General features: G+C 47.5%; 1 protein-coding gene across 4 annotated transcripts in view; it reads right to left on the reverse strand.

The window, feature by feature from the left end:
• Window positions 1-17,969, reverse strand: part of LOC146036113 (calpain-1 catalytic subunit-like) — a 100,000-nt gene that overhangs the window by 47,554 nt on the left and 34,477 nt on the right. For 3 of the 4 annotated variants that reach the window (XM_083159939.1, XM_083159936.1, XM_083159938.1), the window contains exon 2: window positions 8,422-8,554. The gene's annotated coding sequence lies outside the window, so the exon portion shown is untranslated. The remainder of the gene's footprint in view (window positions 1-8,421; window positions 8,555-17,969) is intronic. The other variant, XM_083159937.1, reaches the window with a different exon arrangement.

Genomic DNA, 17,969 nt, shown 5'->3' on the forward strand with positions numbered 1-17,969 from the left:
TGGACCTCCAACCCATCCCACAAACCTGTGTAATTGAGAGGTGTCCTGGATGAAAGTGATGCCTTGGACTCCCCATCTAACCCGTACCTGTATCTGTAGCTACCCACTTTGGGGTCTATATGATTAGTATGTGTCCAAAATTTTTAATCAACAGTGCTACATAACATATACCAGTACAACTACTTCATGAATGATGCATTATGTAAACATACCGATCTGCGGCGAGTCCGGTGCCTGGCACGCCTCCTCCCCCTCGGAACTTGATGTGTCCGGGGCAACCGTGGCCTCCTCAGCCCCCTCCTCCGCCATCTCCTCGACCACAACAACCTCCTCCTCCAACTCCTCCTCCACCTCCTCCTCCAACTCCTCCACCTCCTCCTCCAACTCCTCCACCTCCTCCTCCAACTCCTCCACCTCCTCCTCCAACTCCTCCTCCACCTCCTCCTCCACCACCACCAGCACCTCCTCCTCCACCTCCTCCTCCGCCACCAACACCTCCTCCTCCGCCACAAACTCCTCTTCCACCTCCTCCTCCTCCACCTCCTCACGCACCACCTCCTCCTCCACCATTTGCTCCTCCTCCACTTCCTCCTCTTCCACCCTTGCCGCCACCTCCTCCTGGGGGTCTTGGGCCTCGTCCTGGGCCAGGCCTGCCTCCGCCTGTTCACGGGCCTGTCGGGCTCGGGCTCGTGCTGTGTGGTAGAAAAAAACATCATGGTCAATGTCGGCTCATTGGGGCACATTTATTCATCCATAACAAGACATACATGGAAGGGTGATAATGATGGCAAACGATGCAGGAAAGTAGCTCCTTACTGTTAATGGACTCCAAATTGTGACATTTAAATTATTATGTGATTGTTAGTCATTTGTTCACACATTACAACCCAGGCATTTATCAATGTGTAACACATATTAGATTGGGCACATTGTATGCATCAGAATCCTCAATGCTATGGCATGACATATAAAAGGCACATGACTGCATGTTAACCAGGAAGAAGCACACATAAGAGTCTATGGACTTTTAAACCCATGGACACCCACTTATCATGAGACACATTTTATTGCTTATATATGCTATGTTGTAAGTGCGAAATTTCATAGCTAAAATACTCACATTCAGCAATTTCGCCCCTTATTTGTGTGAGCAGCTGGGGCTGGCGCCTGCGGAGGTCCGACCACCGCCTCTCCAGCTGCCCGAGGGACCTCCGCACCCGAGTGCGGGCGTAAATTCGGCGCCCTGCCGCTCTGTACGCCCTCCGCTTATGGCGGTTTGTTATGAAGGGCCCCGCACGGCCCAGCCTTGTCTCCATGACGGAGACAAGAACCTTGAGCTCCTCATGCGTGAAGGGTTCTGCCCTTCGTGTCTCCGCCATGTTGACAATGGCATCTATCAACCAATCAGGTGGTGGCATTGGTTGATCACAGTTATTTGTGATAATAACTTTATTGTTCATTTTTACATTAACAGCGTCTCTGCGCCAACACAAATGGTGAAAAATTCGCATGCCTTCAAAACCGTAGTGTTGATGTATGCCAATGAACAAATCTGATATATATAAAACACAGTGTGTATGCCCTTAGCAAATCCAATAAGGCCGCGCTCCGCCAAGCAACGCGTGCTATAGCTTAGCAAGGCATAGCTGTAGTTAGCATTACTTACTCTATGCATATATGTGTATGCGTACATTTATGTGTAAAAGACACATACACACACTTGCAGGTATCCTGAAACCAGCATTATACACCAGCCCTGCCTGCCTGCCTGCCTGCCTGCCTGCATGCTCCTTGAAATGTTGAAACATGTGAATAAATTCCAACATCATATATAGATATATATCTATATATGCAAACAAATCATACATCAACACAGGAAATAATCCCCAACACATGATAGAATAAATCAATGTACTCACCAGTCATCAGGGATAGTATCAACTACAATAATGAAGATATAACAAACACATAAGATCCCTTGTCCAAGGTATAATAATTAGCACCTATATTGAACTTCCCCCCAAACTAAGCACATATGATAAATATCTCCTATTTCTTTGCCATTAGGAGGGCAGGCTGGCTAATTTTCGTGTTGTAACACTGACAACTAACACACTGTACTTATTTGAAGGGGTGATTTGTACAATAATTGGTGTGTTCTGTCAACTCAATAACATGTACCTGAAGTATCTTTGCGCCACAGAGTCCCGCAGCTGGTATCCCCTCCGGCATTCAGGGGCGCGGGATGGGCGCATGGGCGGATCTTGCGGCTCAGATGGTACCTCCCACTCATCAAAGGGTATCTCACGCCGCACAGCAATGTTGTGGAAAAATATACACAGGCCCACGATCCTCGACACCATTTCAGGCGCATATTGTAAGTCACCACCAGTGCGGTGGAGCACTCTAAATCGACCTTTTAAAAGCCCAATTGAGCGCTCCACCACTTGCCTGGTGGCAACATGCGCCCGATTGAATGCCTCCTGTGGGCCCGGTGCTGGGTAGCTGTACGGCGTAAGTAGCCAGGGCGTACATGGGTAACCGGAGTCACCCAGAACCCACGCATCACGGCCTTCCAGCTCTTGGAGTCTATGCCATATCCCGGTTTGTCGGATGACATGAGAGTCATGGGCACTTCCGGGAAACTTCGAGTTGAAGGCGAGAATCTCCATGGATGGGCCACATACCACCATCACGTTCAGTGAGTGGAACAATTTGCGGTTCCTATATATCTTCTCACTTCGAGATGGAGGCACAAATGGTACATGGGTGCCATCCACAGCCCCTATCACATTAGGGAAGCCAGCAATTTGATGGAAGGCCTGCTGGCTTCTGCGCAGGGTCTCGGTGGCAAATGTCATGGCCATGAAGTGCCCCTTGCGCCTGAACATGGCCGACGTCACACGCCTCAGGATTCGGCAGAAGGCCGGCTGAGATATTCCAGCAAGTACTGCCACTACTTGTTGGAATGATCCTGAGGCGCAGAAATGCAACACTGCCAGCAGCTGTGTGTGAGGCGGAATTGCTGTCGTGATCCCGTGTAGAGGTTCCAGATCGCTCTGAATTAAGGTGAGCAGATCCAGAATGACATGTGGCGGTAACCGGTACCTAGTAAGTACCTCATCATCGGGCATAGCAAACAGAGTCACCCGTGTGCGATAGATTCTAGCACGTCCTGGCCTCCTTGGCCGACGAGTGGGGAGAGCCGCAAGTGCCCTTAGCCTCCTCTCCATGTAGCGCATAATAGCTTCTGCAACCTATAAAGAAATGAACATAAATACTGATGCACCTATGCACATAATGGCCATATCCCACTACAAATAGATTTGTAGCCTTCAATACGTACAATAGATGGCCGCCCCATGAAATCCCGCAGATCCATTTGACTCTCTAATGATGACACAATAATATGAACTCAATACACACCGTCCAAAACACACAGATAAAGGTGTCAGCATTTTTTGCCGACATCATGTACTATGACACATTTCATCTATTGCTGGGACATGTTGTCCTGCAATAGATGAACCCACACAGGTTTAAGCCCTGTGAGTGAAATAGTGAACATGTGACATGTTGCAATAATAATACACCACTTTGCTGGCCCAACAATCTGTAGTCAGTGAGGCAATAGTGCATACATTCATACACTTACATTGTTAATGGATATCATATCTACAAGGAGCATGGAAGAGCTTACCTTAGACCCTGACAAGTCCAGATCTGAAGACAAATGATTCTAGCAGGAAGACATTATTTATAGGGCTCTCACATGTGTGGTCTATAACAGTAGAGATGAGTATTGCATGACTTGTGGCCTGGATTCTCTAAGGGAATGGGCTACTTTTAGCTTGCACTAAAACGCCACAATACCACAGTAGTCATGAATGAAATGTCATGTCATGCTAGCAAATAGCATGTGTATTGAGCAATAGTCACAGGTGTATCAGAAGATTCTATGCAATGTTAGCATTGGTGACCAGTATTTCATGTCGAACTTTCGCCAGGTTTTACACAATGGAATTTCCGCCACCGTATGCGGCGCGAAAAACCAGCGACGTACGCTCACGCACGGAACGCAGCTGCCGCTGATGTCCGCCAAACAGATTACACAAACAGTATATAAAGGTGTATTAGAAGGTGACAATGTTGTTGCTAACATGTCTGGATCCCAACCAGAGGTGGACCCAGTGCTGCAGCAACTATTTGACCAGATGGACTCCAGCACCACCTATGTGCCACTGCACATGCGGACAGTGGGTAATGAGGAGGCTGCTGGCCCTTCTCCAGCAGGGGAACCTGCACCTGACCATTCTACAGCAGGGCAACCTACACCTGGCCCTTCTGCAGCAGGCCAACCTGCAGCTGGCTCATATCCACCATCAGCAGAATTGTTTGGAACACAACAGGGGACTTCACAAGGTAGTACCATGGCCAGCACTTCAAGTGCAGCGACTGGTGCCAGGGGGCGTGGCCAGGGACGTGGCAAGGGGCGAGCCAGTGCAACAGCGGAACCACCCAAAAAAAATAAGGCATATGAAGCACAGGAGCTGGCCATCCTGGTTCCCCGAGCACGTGATTGGATAGAGTGTCCATCCGAGAGGCTGACACACACACGCAGATGGAAGATTTGGGAACAGATAACGGCAGAGATTAATGAAGTAGCGCCACAAGTTCGTGAGACGGACCATGTGAAGAAGAGGCAAGTTGTTTTGTGATACATGTGGCCAGTAATAGCCAAGTAATGATTGAATTGATGCTTAGATGCATTTAGCAAATGGCCCGTGAGGTTGTTACGATACACATACATTATTGCCATGTAATTTCATTGTGAGTTAGAGTACGGTGATTGTGAATGTGTATTGTAACGGTTGATATCATAGTTGCATGTAATATTATATATGGGACAATAATCACATGTTGTAATATGTAGCACAGAGCAATGGCTGCAACAGCTAACATTGGGAGTGACATGTATTAATATGTCAACTTACATTGCAGGTGGCAGGACTTCAAAACCAACCTGAAGAGGAAGCTGACCAAGCGGTGGGACCACAGCCAGACATCTGGGGCCGGCCCCATGCCATCAGGGCTAGAGCTCACCCCCCTGGAGGTGATGGCCGAGAGCTGCATATCAGTTGAGGAGATCCGGGGGGTGAGCACTATGGATAGCGAGGCCCCAGCTGAAGTGTTTGCGTCTTTTCTGGAAGGTAAATATTGGTCATGCCATAAACTTGTGCAAGTAATTATCGTAGAATGTCTCCTAATTGTGTTTATCTTTGCCCACAGACACCCCACCGCTTGGTGACGACTCTGTTCAGGAGGTGGAGGAGTCCGTGCCACCTGGCCCCAGAGGTAGGCCTGTGCAGCAGCAGGCATCGGGCCAAGCCGATTTGGCCGCCTTGGCCGAGGTGCTTGGGGACATCAACCAGCAGGGAGACTTGGCATCAGAACGGGTGCGTAGGACCGAGGAGATCCTGGCGAGCTTGGTCAGCACCCAGCAGTCCATGGCTGCGAGCATGCAGGCCATGGCTGCAAGTGCTCAGGTGCTGGCCGAGCAAGCCACCCGCCAAAATGATCTCCTCCTCCACCATAATGAGCTTATGGTGGAGCTGGTTACCAGCAACAGGGTCCTAATGGCATCCGTTTCTGGTGCATTACCAGCGGCAACACTCCCTGCTGGCAGGAGGGGTAGACCAGCCAACCCCTCCACATCATCTGCTCCACCTGCCCCAGCATCTGGCCGTCCCCGAAGAGCTGCTGCACAGGCCAAGGAGCCTACCAAGGCCAAACGTGGTCGGAAATGAACTTGTGGCTGCATTAATCTCTGCCGTTATGTGTTCCCAAATCTTCCATTGTGCTGTGTGTGTCAGCTTCTTGTGTCCAATCACGTGCTGAGGGGAACCAGCTGAGGCCTTGCTTCATATGTCCTTTGTGGTTCCCCTGTTGCCCTCTTTTGCCTGGCATTACTGTCAGCTGTACTTGAAGTGATGGCCATGGTACTATCTTGTGAAGTCCCCGGTTGTGTTCCAAATGATTCTGCTGATGGTGCATATGAGCCAGCTGCAGGTTGGCCTGCTGCAGAAGGGCCAGGTGTAGGGTGCCCTGCTGTTGAATGGTCAGGTGCAGCTTGCCCTGCTGTAGAAGGGCCAGCAGCCTCATCATTTCCCACTGGCTGCATGTGCAGTGGCACATAGGAGGTGCTGGAGTCCATCTGTGTGCAATTATATTTGTTTTGTATTATTATTTATTTTGCGGCATTCCTGCCATGTTGTTTATTGTTTGTATGTATTATTTTATGGTCATTGCATCACACTGCCATTGACTGTGACATGAATATAAATAAATGTGTTTACTTTACCCAAAATGTGTGGTTTCATGAGTACATGTCAAATACACATGTGTATTGCTAGTATTAATATTCTGTCATGTCCATTGTTAGCAGTTTGAAAGTGTCTGACAAGTACAGCATATGTGGGTGTTTAGTACGGGTTCCTTGAAGCAGCAATGGTTTCAATTAAAGCACTGACAAGCGTCCTATTAGTGAGTAATGAGTAAAGGAGTAGATTCTATTGGGTTCAGGTGTTAATGGTTGTAGTCATTAGGCGTACGTTCGCCTACCGCATGAACGAGTGGTGTCCGCAAAGCAATAGTACACTTGTGGACACCGCACATTTCTGCCCTTTTTTCATCGCGTGCATTCGGAGTGGTTTCCGAATGTACGCCCCCCAACATAAGTGTACTCCCCCGTGTCCGCCCATGTTTCCGCCCCGTTTTGCCCACTTTGAAACTACGCCCATGTGTCATTCCGCATGACGCCCATAATACGCCCCTATTTCCCGACTGATAGCGGTGAACAGTTTTGGACGGGATTTGGCCGAACTGGTACCGAGTCAAGGCGTGGCACATGCGCGTAGCGTTCTCCACGCATGCGCAGACGTCATAAAGACGCGATCCGTAAGTACGCGGTAAAGTCCGCATCAATCAGAATAAGGGCCTGCGTACTGTGCATGGGGTTAGCCTCCAGAGTGCGTACTGTGCATGGGGTTAGCCTCCAGAGTGCATACTGTGCATGGGGTTAGCCTCCAGAGTGCGTACTGTGCAGGGGGTTAGCCTCCAGAGTGCATACTGTGCATGGGGTTAGCCTCCAGAGTGCATACTGTACATGGGGTTAGCCTCCAGAGTGCGTACTGTGCAGGGGGTTAGCCTCCAGAGTGCATACTGTGCATGGGGTTAGCCTCCAGAGTGCATACTATGCATGGGGTTAGCCTCAAGAGTGCATACTGTGCATGGGGTTAGCCTCCATATTGCGTACTGTGCATGGGGTTAGCCTCCAGAGTGCATACTGTGCATGGGGTTAGCCTCCAGAGTGCGTACTGTGCATGGGGTTAGCCTCCAGAGTTCGCACTGTGCATGGGGTTAGCCTCCAGAGTGCGCACTGTACATGGGGTTAGCCTCCAGAGTGCATACTGTGCATGGGGTTAGCCTCCAGAGTGCATACTGTGCATGGGGTTAGCCTCCAGAGTTCGCACTGTGCATGGGGTTAGCCTCCAGAGTGCGCACTAAACATGGGGTTAGCCTCCAGAGTGCATACTGTGCATGGGGTTAGCCTCCAGAGTTCGCACTGTGCATGGGTTTAGCCTCCAGAGTTCGCACTGTGCATGGGGTTAGCCTCCAGAGTGCGCACTGTACATGGGGTTAGCTGACAGTAGCCACAAGTTACTACAGCCCCTAATATCAACTTCGGATGGCATTGACTACTGCGTCCAAGTTACAGCATGCCAGCCTAATAAATCTAAGTATAAGGGGAAGCAAGGTCTAACCTCCCACATTTTTCGATGGTTGCCGACCATCGAAAGTTGTGGAAGGTACACGCATATAAAAGTATCTTTCCAGTCACTTCCATATGCGTGCATGCCGGGACAGATATGAGCGGGCAGCTGACATCCGGTGATGTCAGCTGCCACCTCCCCGCACCCACGTCACCGCTTCATTACCATGCAATGTTGGGCGTTCCCATATGGTAATGGGGTAGCCCGGCGCCCCCCCACCCTTCTCCGCCCCCCGAACGCCGTGTATGGTGCATGCACCTGGCGTATCGAAAGTTCGCCGTGGGTGCACGGACCCTGCGTCTGCACATTCGTAGACGCGCAACATCGGTCCTCCGGAGGACCAAATGAACTAGAATAACCCCCTATGTCTGTCTATTATTACCCAGATTTGTATTATCACTGTTTTCAGTTGTACAGGGCAACAGAACTTGCAGTGGATGATACATGTATCACAGTGGGAGTAACCCTGCGGGAAGGGAACCAGGCAATAACTACATCTACAGCTTGTACCCATACCATGCACAATAAATCACCTGCCAGATTGGTATCTGCATTGGCTCCTACAGACACTCCCCTAGGACACCTTTACCTGAGCAGCAGGTCACAGGGAAGGATCACAGGATGTTCCAGAGCTCCCGCAGACTTGGACAGACTCGCGTTGCAGAATCAATAGGGAAGTGACAGAACTGGAACAACCAGTAGCTTGGAAGTTGCAATGCCTGCTGGGAAGGAAAAAACTTTATTTTTCATGGTAGAGCCTGTTCAACTTCATCCACGACTTCAGGTGTTGTGCAGCTAGAGCGTCAGCCTGCTGCACAAGCCTCGCATTTATATTTATTGCTTATTACAGAAATTATATTTTTCTATTATTTGCAGATTTGTTTTCTCATTTAGGGGTTTATTTACTAAGATGTGAGTTTAATTTCAGATGGGATGTTGCTATGGGCAACCAATCGGATTCTATTATCTTCAAGAACGTGCTAAATAAATAATAAGTAGATTCTAATTGGTTCTCCACAGCAACATCCCACCTGAAATAGAACTCCCAGCTTAGTAAATAAACTATAAGCTGGCCATACATAAAGACAACATAGGTCGACATGGATGTTGACATAGGTCGACATCAGGTGCCGATGTACCGCGTCCCCGCATGGCTCGCTGTGTTCGACACTATGATACAGTCCGCTTAAAAAAAAAATCATGGAAAATTCATGTCAACATTTCCCAACGTCGACCTTTGCCATTTCGACCTTTTGACCATATTGACTTAATGCATGTCAACCTTTTCATGTGTCAACCTATTGCCTGTCGACCAATAGTGGTCGAACCTATTGACTGTTGACATAGACAGTGTAGACACCTAATGACCGCATACCATATTTACATAGGGAACAACTTGAAGAAAATGGAATAGTCTGCAGATCACTTCTAAGGTTTGAAAAAAGTAATAATCTGCAAGTGTATGATATGAAATGTTGGGAACATCAGGAGTAATTAATTCCTGGCTGCCGCAAGGCAACTGGTTAGAGATGTTGTATAATGTACAGTAAAAGGGAAAAAATCATTGATAGTGATATGATTCAGCCAGCAGAGGGCGCTGTGACACCAACATTGTGTACAAAGTACAGTAGTAGTAATACAGAAATGCCAATAAGTCATTTAATAGGATGTTGGGGGCACAGGTGCGGCCAGGGTCATTGAGATTACTATTACTATATATGGAATTATGCAAGAGAAACATCAGTCTCCCTGTCAATTAGAGGGCCTTTGATTTATGGTGATAGGAAATGTTGACTGACATCACTACGCAATATCTGACATCACCTCAGATACCTTTGCTCATGGCGAGTGCAGCGAGCCCGCAAGGGGGCTTTGTTGCGCTCACCATGCTGTCTGAGTCAGGGCATTCAAGATCCTGACGTCAGGCTAATGACTGTCAGGATCCCGACTGTCGGACCCCTGTACCACACCCGTCAGGATACTGGTATTCAGTACACCAATGCTGGCATTCTGACTTACAACTACCTTCAGCAGGGCCGCCGACAGAGGGATCTGGGGGTACTGGAGTCCCGGGAGCCGCCGCTCTGACAGAGGGTAGGGCCCGGGCAGCTCGGACACTCACCCTGCCCCCTCACTGTCCTTGGGACTCCCCGCCCAGCTCCGAGTTCATTAAGGGCCCGGTGGCCGAGGGCGGCACATTGTGACTGCAGTGCACATCCTCCAACACAGTGGCGTAACTACTGTAAGGCAGCCCCAGTAGCCGCTTGGGGGAGCAAGCAGCAGTGGGGTCTGTGTAGGCGCCGGCACCCGCTCGATGCACTGACATGCTGCTGCCTGCCGCTGCCCACTGACTGAGCACTGGAGGCAAGTCATCCACAGTGCCGGTGCAGCCATGGGGGAGCAAAATTTATAGTTACGGCACTGCTCCAACAACAAGCCGGCCGTCGGGACCACATGACAGCAGGGCAGCGGCAGCACAGTCAGGAGACTTGCTGCATCATAGAGAGGAGCTGCCAGGCACCCTGACCCCGGCTTTGAGGTGCGAGAGGAGGGGGGGGGGGGGAGTTGGTAGGGAATATGGGGGGTGGGGGGGCAGGATTTTGGCAGTCCTGGGCGCCAAAATTTCTGATCGCAGCCCTGGCCTTCAGAAGCCCTGCACTGGAACCCCCCCAAAAAAAAAAAAAAAAAAAATCACTGGATGTCACTGGATGTCCTCATACAGAACGCACGCAAAACTAAGACACCTAAAAGTGTCTGCGTTTTGAGTCTACGCTCCACATAATTCGATGGTCGAATTATGCAGAACATTCATTCACCAGGGCGAATTTGCCCTGTGAAGGGGGACGAGTGCCAATGCGAACGGCGGTATAACCAGAATAAGGTCCTGAGTAATCAGAAAGCAAGTGTCGCTATCTCAGCTATGCCAAAATCTCTGTGTTTTCAAATACCCTGCATTTTGGATTTGTGGTAATATTGGAGACTCAACCTGTATTATATTGGGGGGGGGGGGGGGGGGGGGTTTGTTGGTTAACTCTATATAATGATAGTGTTTTTTGCAGCCTCATTTTAATATCTCATTCAGATCATTGAAATGTTGCCAATCTTGGTGTTTGTGCATGGCACTGTGCGATTGTTGTACTCATCTGTTGTGCGATATCCGCCATAAATGATTCATACTCATTACTTTTACAAGCTTTCCGACAACTACATTATAAAGATAAGAAATAAAGGCTCATTTGGGGACAACTCCAATTAAATGAGTCATGAAGGATTTAGGCAAGAAGACCATGAGGAAGAGACAATGGGGGTCACCGTCCTGTAACAAACAAGCACAGAGCGGAAATGGTGCCTACTTTTGGTCTCTCTTTGGTCATGTATCATTCAGATGCTCGTACAAATTATCCAGAAACTATTGAAAGACCATCAAAATGACGGCTTCTGCAATGTACGTTCACTTTGAGCGGTGACAGTTTTTACTTTCACTTTGAGCTGTGACAGTTTGTATCCCACAAATTCTCCACCCCACCCCCAGTCCCTATCTGCTCCAACCTCCAGTCTGTCTTCACAGCTCCCTCTCTCCACTCACTTTCTGTTAGGACATCTTTTAGCGCACAAAGGAGTAAGTTGGTCCTTCGAGTGGCCTCTAGTGGTCACTGGCGGTAATGCGCCTCATAGAGGTTACAAGTTATTATTAGCCTTTTATATAAATATATATAGATACCTCATTCTTGTGAAGGGTCTGGAAAAGGGTCTTTGGGGTCAATTCAATTGGAAACAATGTGCAAGTAATACCTGCCATGTTCCATTGCCACCACATTGGATTGACTCCGTATCAGGCAGATTTTGCGTCTAAACCAGGTATGGGGAACCTTTGGCCCTCCAGCTGCTGTAGAACTATACATCCTAGCATGCCTTGTTACAGTTTTGCTATTTGGCAATGATAAAACTGTTGCAGGGCATGCTAGGATGCGTAGTTCAACAACAGCTGGAGGGCTAAATTTTCCCCACCCCTGTTTTAAACCAGTGCTGGGAAATGGTGCTGATGATTCAATGTGTATCTATCTCTTCTTCCTTTTTTTCCCCAAAAATGTAACAGTGCAATGAGGGCTAGGTGACATGAGGGAGATTGCTAGACTAATCAGGGAGAGAGGAAGATTGCTGCTATGTCAGGGAGTCTCCTGCAGAATGCAGGAAGGGAGGTAACTATGATGTAACAGTGTAATGTGGGCTAGGTGACATGAGGGAGATTGCTGGGCTAATGAGGGAGAGAGGGAGATTGCTGCTATTTCAGGGAGTCTCCTGCAGAATGCAGGAAGGGAGGTAACTATGATGTAACAGTGTAATGTGGGCTAGGTGACATGAGGGAGATTGCTAGACTAATGAGGGAGAGAGGGAGATTGCTGCTATTTCAGGGAGTCTCCTACAGAATGCAGGAAGGGAGGTAACTATGATGTAACAGTGTAATGTGGGCTAGGTGACATGGGGGAGATTGCTTGACTAAGAGGGAGAGAGGGAGATTGTAGCTATTTCAGGGAGTCTCCTGCTGAATGCAGGAGGAGAGGTAACTATGATGTAACAGTGTAATGTGGGCTAGGTGACATGAGGGAGATTGCTGGACTAATGAGGGAGAGAGGGAGATTGCTGCTATTTCAGGGAGTCTCCTGCAGAATGCAGGAGTGGAGGTAACTATGATGTAACAGTGTAATGTGGGCTAGGTGACATGCACGAGATTGCTAGACTAATGAGGGAGAGAGGGAGATTGCTGCTATTTCAGGAAATCTGCAGAATGCAGTAGGGGAGGTAACTATGATGTAACAGTGTAATGTGGGCTAGGCGAAATAAGGGGGATTTCTAGCCTAATGAGGGAGAGAGGGAGATTGCTGCTATGTCAGGGAGTCTCCTGCAGAATGCAGGAATGGAAGTAACTATGATGTAACAGTGTAATGTGGGCTAGGGGAAATGAGGGAGATTGCTAGTCTAATGAGGGAGCGAGGGAGATTGCTGCTATGTCAGGGAGTCTCCTACAGAATGCAGGAGGGGAGGTAACTATGATGTAACAGTGTAATGTGGACTAGGTGACATGAGGGAGATTGCTAGACTAATCAGGGAGAGAGGGAGATTGCTGCTATGTCAGGGAGTCTCCTACAGAATGCAGGAGGGGAGGTAACTATGATGTAACAAAGTACTGTGGGCTAGGTGACATGAGGGAGATTGCTAGACTAATCAAGGAGAGAGGGAATTTGCTGCTATGTCAGGGAGTCTCCTGCAGAATGCAGGAAGGGAAGTAACTATGATATAACAGTGTAATGTGGGCTAGGTGACATGAGGGAGATTGGTAGTCTAATGAGGGAGCGAGGGAGATTGCTGCTATGTCAGGGAGTCTCCTACAGAATGCAGGAGGGGAGGTAACTATGATGTAACAAAGTACTGTGGGCTAGGTGACATGAGGTAGATTGCTAGACTATTATGTCCTTGCTGATGATCATGGCTTCCTAGGCATTTTCGGTGCCCTTGTTATAAAGTGAAGTACTTGCTCAGAAGCAGAGGCGTAGGGAGGGCGGAGCCACCGGGCGCCGATTGGTCAAATGGTGCCGCCGGCCCGCCCCCCCACTCCGCAAAAATGATCCCTGCACAAGTTAGATCATCTGTTCTAACGGGCAGTGTGCGCCGGCGGCTGCCCTGCCTGGCGCCTGCCTCCTGCCCCCTGCCCAGCTGCCCTGCTCGCCCGGTCCGTGACGCTTGGGCGGCTGACTCACTCTGTCCAATCTAAATTGCTGCTGCTGCTCGGACCGGCTTCCGGGCAGCGCAGCGCAGCAGCACTCAGACTCCTCCCAGAGTCGCCTGCCTCTTACTCCCTCCTCCGTGACTCCGTCATCAGCCACAGCCATCCCAAGCGCTGGTGAGGAGAAAGTTTCTGCTGCCGCCCGTGTCGCCCTGCTATCATTATTCAAGGTGGATTTTTTTCACAGCTAATTAATGATGGGGTTTAACTTGGGGTTTGGGAGATTCTTATATAGCGCAGCAGATTCCGTTACAGTGTCTTATATAGCGCAGCAGATTCCGTTACAGTGTCTTATATATAGCGCAGCAGATTCCGTTACAGTGTCTTATATAGTGCAGCAAATTCCATTACAGATTCTTATATAGCACAGCAGATTCCGTTACAGCGTCTTATATAGCGCAGCAGATTCCGTTACAGTGTATTATATAGCGCAGCAGATTCCGTTACAATGTCTTATATAGCGCAGCAGATTCCGTTACGGCACCTTATATAGCGCAGCAGATTCCGTTACAGCGTCTTATATAGCGCAGCAGATTCCGTTACAGTGTCTTATATAGCGTAGCAGATTCCGTTACGGCACCTTATATAGCGCAGCAGATTCCGTTACAGCGTCTTATATAGCGCAGCAGATTCTGTTACAGCGTCTAATATAGCGCAGCAGATTCCGTTACAGTGTCTTATATAGCGCAGCAGATTCCGTTACAGTGTCTTATATAGCGCAGCAGATTCCGTTACAGCTTCTTATATAGCGCAGCAGATTCCGTTACAGTGTCTTATATAGCGCAGCAGATTCCGTTACAGTGTCTTATATAGAGCAGCAGATTCCGTTACAGTGTCTTATATAGCGCAGCAGATTCCGTTACAGCGTCTTATATAGCGCAGCAGATTCCGTTACAGTGTCTTATATAGCGCGGCAGATTCCGTTACAGTGTCTTATATAGCGCAGCAGATTCCGTTACAGTGTCTTATATAGTGCAGCAGATTCCGTTACAGTGTCTTACATAGCGCAGCAGATTCCGTTACAGTGTCTTATATAGCGCAGCAGATTACGTTACAGCGTCTTATATATTGTCTTATTTTTTACGTTTTTTCTTTTCAAATGTAACATGCAAACACGTTAGCCATGCCCCCAATTCATTACCGGGGTAGGGGGGTGTGAAATATGCCCTTGCTCCGGGCACCATGGCACCTAGCTACACCGCTGCTCATAAGAGGCATAATTTGCACAGATACATGTTAGAAGTTTCAAATATTTGCCCGGAGCCGCCTCCAGCATCAGGCAGCAACAGGTTCCCCAGGGGTTTAAGTTTGTGGGTGTCCGAGCTGGACGGCAGCCCTGGCAAAAGCCATTATAGCCTTGTTTATATAAGAATAGCCATCGTCATAGGAAACACAGTATAATGTACAGACACATATGTCTGCTAGACATCTGTTTCACCCAGATAATCCCCCTTTGCCAGCCAAGCATTGCAGGGAAATACGCCCTTGTTGATTGCTGTAACCTTCTCCGTACTATCTCCATCTCCAACTTCATCTCCACACCACACGTCCCCTTCCCAGTCCTCTGCTAGTCTCCCCTTCCCGGTCCTCATGTCAATGTCTGCAATGTTTGGACATGCCTGCTCTAGGTCATAAGTTCTCGCAAGCAGGGCAAATTAAGGTTTATCCTATATAAATCTATTTTGGGCAGATATTTAATTTAAAATAATGTTGCTCTATGTCAGGGGTGTCAAACTCAAATTCATTGGGGGCCGCATCAGCAGTTTGGTCACCCTCAAAGGGCCGGTTGCATCTGTAGGACTATGTGTCCACTCTTTATTATCATAAATTATTGTCACTGCATTCAATTATTGTATACTCAGCAGTAGCATTTCCCTCCTGCTATTGCTGTGAACTCAGTAGCGCACGCAGGGGGGGTTTCTGAGTACCCAGAAACCCCCCCAGGAGTCTAAGGGCACTAGGCTGAAAGCTGAGGTTCCCCTCTTTCCATGGATAAAAGAATTTTGAAAATCGGCCCTTGGGAACCAGAGATATCTGACTTCAAAGCAGTGGTCCCCATCAAAGCCTGTTAATTGCTCTTCCCAGTCAGATACACAGGTCAGATTACACTAATGAAGTCTATAGACAATTGGCCGACAAAATATGCTACAAACAACTACAATATGACCCAACCACAGCCTATAAAAAAGAGGTGGATTCTATCCTTAATATGGGGTGGAGCAATGGGTGGATCGATGACACAGAAAAGGAATTCCTAACACAGGATTACCCGATCACCCCATTGCTCTACATTCTCCCTAAGATACATAAGTCCTTGCAGAACCCCCCGGGGAGACCTATAATCTCCTCGAGGGGGTCTCTGTGCCAAAGTGTCTCACAGTTCGTTGATTATTTTTTGCAGACTGTAGTAAATGAAGTCCCTACAGTACTTAGAGATACTACAGATTTTCTGAAGAGAATTGAAAGCTATGGTCCGCCACCTGAGAACTGCCTGCTAGTAACATGTGATATAACTAGCTTATATACCAATATTCAACATCAGGCTGGTCTTGATGCGATCAAGAAGGCACTGAGCAAGAGCTCAACATACAAAGGTCCTCCCGTGGAATTTTTACTTTTACTTATGAGTTTCATTCTACACAAAAATTATTTTTTATTTGAAAATTCTTTTTATTTGCAGCTTCAAGGCACGGCCATGGGGTCCAACATGGCCCCGGCCTATGCCAATTTGTTTATGTACGATTATGAGTTATTCAACATTTTACAAAATATTCAGTTCAAAGATTTTATTTCTCTTTATGTTCGATTCATAGATGATATTTTTTTTGTTTGGACGGGAGGTATACAATTGCTGGGGGAATTTATTGAACACCTGAATAACACCACAGGGACCATCAGGCTAACATGTATCAGCAGCCCCAATATGGTTAATTTTTTGGATGTTTGTGTGTCAATTCATGATGGTCTCTTTAAAACATCAATTTATAAGAAACCAACAGACCAAAATTCGGTACTATTGGCAGACAGTTTCCACCCACGGCCACTTAAACGAGGCCTACCATTTTCCCAAATGGTAAGGGTGGTTAGGATCACTTCAGATAAGGAATCAATCCTCCCCGCACTAAACAAAATGGGTCTGGATTTCATCCAACGTGGATACAATAAAGGAGAGATTGAGGAATCGATTAGGCGGTGTGAGAGCCTCGATAGAACTGTATTATTGCATGCACCGAGTAGGATAAAAAAACAAGAGCGCCTTATCTTCCCGACCACATTCTCTATTTCATCACCTAAATTAAGAGAAGTGATCAATAAAAACTGGTACATTCTGGAAACCGATCCAATAATTGGCAAATTCTGCCAGGAAAAACCGATGTTTGCATACAAGCGCAGTAATAACCTGAAGGACTGTGTAACATCGTCAGATATCAGCATCAGGAATCAAAAGACAAATTGGCTGGCAACAAAAAATGGAGCCTTTAAGTGTGGAAAGTGTGTCAATTGCACACATATGATGACGGGCGAGTGTTTTATACATCCAGGCACAAATAAAAAATACACCATCAAGCATAGATTAACATGTGAAAGCAAATACGTTGTATATGCCATTCTATGCCCCTGTCAGAAAATCTACGTCGGTAAGACGATCCGCATGGTAAAGGAACGTGTGGGCATGCACCGTTCGTCAATTAAAAAAGCAATGACTGTGAGGGACACCAGCACACCACCCGTCGCAAGACATTTCTTCGACGCCGGTCACAACATTCGAGATTTCAAGTTTATGCCATTAGATTGCATTAAACCCCTTAAAAGGGGCGGTGACAGGCATCTTATGCTTTTGAAGAAAGAGAGTGAGTACATCTATGAATTGAACTCCCTTTTTCCCTCAGGACTTAATGAGGAACTTAATTTAAACGTGTTCTTGTGAGAAGGAAAATAATGGGGACTGTTGTGATGAACCCATTGTTGACCACCGGGATTCCCTTTGAGAAAATGTTATGTGGTTATGCTCTTTATTTTTTTATATTTTTTTATAATTTTTCACAATTTTTTCTGATCTTTGTTGAACAGTTTTTGTGATTGTTTAGTGTACTTTTTGGATCTGTGTAAAGATGAATTTGAATCTTTATTGATTATCAGGGGCTGCTGATTAAATAGAATGCAATAATACTGTATGATATATAATGTTTAATATGGTGATAGAAATTGTGCAGAATGACATATATAAGGATGTAATGGTACACTGTCGATTACTATGCATTGATTGATTCATGTTGGAGGTGGATGGGGGAATGTGGGTGCCTGTCAGGCGGCATTCTGCATGGGCTTACTCCGCCGTGTACTGGCACATAAGA

The sequence above is a fragment of the Crinia signifera genome, chromosome 9 (assembly GCF_055691185.1).
Source record: "Crinia signifera chromosome 9, ASM5569118v1, whole genome shotgun sequence".
Taxonomy (NCBI): Eukaryota; Metazoa; Chordata; class Amphibia; order Anura; family Myobatrachidae; genus Crinia; species Crinia signifera.